Source organism: Pteropus alecto, unplaced genomic scaffold (genome assembly GCF_000325575.1).
Source record: "Pteropus alecto unplaced genomic scaffold, ASM32557v1 scaffold76, whole genome shotgun sequence".
Classification (NCBI taxonomy): Eukaryota; Metazoa; Chordata; class Mammalia; order Chiroptera; family Pteropodidae; genus Pteropus; species Pteropus alecto.
Window position 1 is genome coordinate 3,700,014 of NW_006443138.1, and position 2,928 is coordinate 3,702,941.

Consider the following 2,928-nt stretch of genomic DNA (forward strand, 5'->3'; position numbering starts at 1 on the left):
GGTATTATAGAAAAAAGATCAGTAAACTTAAAGATTTAACATTAGAAATTTTCTAAACTGAAGCACAAAGAAGAAAAAAAGACTGAAAAAAACTATCCTCAATGACCTGTGAAACAATATTAAGCAGACCTACATATATGTAATTGGAGTTCCAGAAAGAGGGAGGGAGAGGAGGAAGAAAAAAATACTTGAAAAACAAACGTCTGAAATACTTCCAAATTAGTTAAAAACTATAAACTTATAGATCCAAGAAGCTCAACAAACCACAAGCAAGATAAATACAAAGAAAACTACACCAAAGCACATCTTAATCAAATTGCTGAAAATGAGTTATAAAGAGAAATATCTCTAAAGCAGACAGAGAGTAAAATGCCCCATGTTATTTACAGGGGATAAGCTTAAGATTTCTCTCTAAAAACAATTCGAGCTAGAGAAAGTGAATTTTACAGGGCTGAAAGGAAAAAAAATCAACCGGGAATTCTATATTCAATGAAAATGTCCTTCAATAATTAAAATTAGTCTACGGCCATGCTGTCCTGAACAAGCCTGATCCCATCTAATCTCGGAAGCTAAGCAGGGTCGGGCCTGGTTAGTACTTGGATGGGAGATCACCTAGAAAGATCAGGTGCTGTAGGCATAAAAAACTAAAAAATAAGGGATTGTAAACTGACAAGGTTTTTGCAATCTGTGAGGTCAACCAAGGGTTGCCTTGCCTAAAAATAAATAAATAATTAATTGATTGAAATGAAATGAAAACTTTTAAAACAAAAGTTGAAAAATATTTGTCACCAGAAGATCTGTATTACAAGAAATATGAAAGGAAATTATATAAGAAAAATTATACCAGATGAAAATCAGAAATGCTAAATATGTGGATAAAAAAATAATCTTTTTTCCTTTAAAAATTTTCTTTAAAAATAATTGACTCTTTTAAACAAAAATAACAATGTATTGTGAAATTTATAATATATTAAAGTAATAGATATAACAGCAATAGCACAAAGAATAAGTTGGAAGAAACAGAAGTATATGACAATAAGGTTCTTCATGGTATGTGAAGTGGTACAATATTATTTGAAGATAGACTATACTAAGTTAAAGATGAATCTTCAAATCCTAGAAAAAACACTAAAAATAAAATAAAGAGGTGGAGTTAATAAACATAATGGAAATAAAATGGAATACTAAAACATACACAATCCAAAAGAGAGGGTGTAGAAGGAACGTAGAAGAGATGTAACAAATAGAAAACAAATGGCAAAAATAGTAGACTTAAAGCCAACCATATCTTTAATTACATTAATATAAATGTCTAAATATTCCATTTAAATAGCAGAGATTGTCAGATTAGATTTTTAAAATCAAATTACTCAAATTAGATTTTTAAAATCTAATCTGACAATCTCTGCTATTTAAATGGAATATTTAGATTCAGTAGTGCTGTCTATACAAAAAGTTTTTAAACATGAAGAATTAGATAGGTTAAAAGTAAAAGAGTGGAAAATATATATACCAAGCAAATATTATTTATAATAAAGCTGGAGAAGCTTTATTATAATAGAACTGAAATATCTTATTTTGATAAACCATAAGTTCATACAATTAATGTAACTATATTAGTTAATATAACTAATACAATAGTCTTTTTTGAGGAACCATAAGTTTAGGGAGATGTATAATTATAGCCAACAATTATATGGCATTTACTTGGTGACAGGCACTCTTCTGAGCATTCTACATGTGTTATATAACTCACATAATTTTTATGGTGATATTAATAATAATAATAATATCCTCATTTTATAGTCAATGTCACAAAGCTGGTAAATAGTAGAGCTAAGATTTTAAACCCAGCAGCCTGGCTATGGAGTGTGTGCTATTAATCACTCTGCAATATAAGGAAACCACTTCTACTTTACATTCTGACTTCACCCACACATTTGAGGAATGACTATATGCCAAGCTAGTCTAATTCCTTTGCATATGTTATCTTATTTAATCCTTACAAAGTCCTGGGGAGGTGGATACTCTCACCCACATTTTATGAATATGTAATTAAGGCTCATAGAAGTTAAATTACTCAAATAAGATCACGGAGCAAATAAGTGGTAGAGTCAAGATTCGAACCTATGTCTTACTATACCACACTCTCCTTTCAGAATATATAGTACATCTATAAATATGCATGTACAAATATACACACAACACAGAATCAAAGTTCTCAATGAACTTACATGTTAAGAAGAAAGATAAACATATGAAGTTCTGATTTTATTTTTGATTTGAAAAAAACACGACAAAATCTATTGGAACCATGTTTTCCCCTTGAACTTGAGGACACAGATGGTTTCTTATTTTTGTTTATATCCCCAATATTAAACACAGTGATGGTGAGTGAGAAAGTAAATGTTCATTCCAACAGATAGGGATATACTGCTTGAATTATGAATATTAAATATCATAGACTCCTTTAAAATTGAGGTTTTGTGCTCCGAGTGTGATGAAAATTGGAAGTTACCATAGAATAAGAGATAGTGTGACATTTGGCAGATATTTAACTTCACAAATAATTAGCTGTAGATATTCAAAATAGTTCATGAGATTCAGTAAGGAAAATAGGTTATGAAGATGGAGACTTTGGTCATAGAAATTGCTCTTTGGGCTGTGGGGAACATTATCCTAGACAACAAGATAGTTTAAAATTCTGTAGGTGTTTTAAAAAAGAGATGATAAAATTGTTCTTAACAAAAGGTAATGTCAACTTGAAAATAGTGTCTGGAAAATATTTCTTGAAGGAGAGTCAGGGCAAAGTACCTAGGTAAGTTTCTACACTGGACCATGCTGGGCAGGAGGCAAGGACAGGGTGTGCATGATGTTCCCGGAGATGTCTATGTCCTAATCTTCAGAACCTGTGAATATGTTACTTTA

General features: G+C 30.6%; 1 pseudogene; it reads left to right on the forward strand.

Annotated features, from left to right (window-relative positions):
• Positions 1–518: 518 nt before the first annotated feature.
• LOC112472357 lies at positions 519–637 on the forward strand (annotated as a pseudogene).
• The last annotated feature ends 2,291 nt before the right edge of the window (positions 638–2,928 follow it).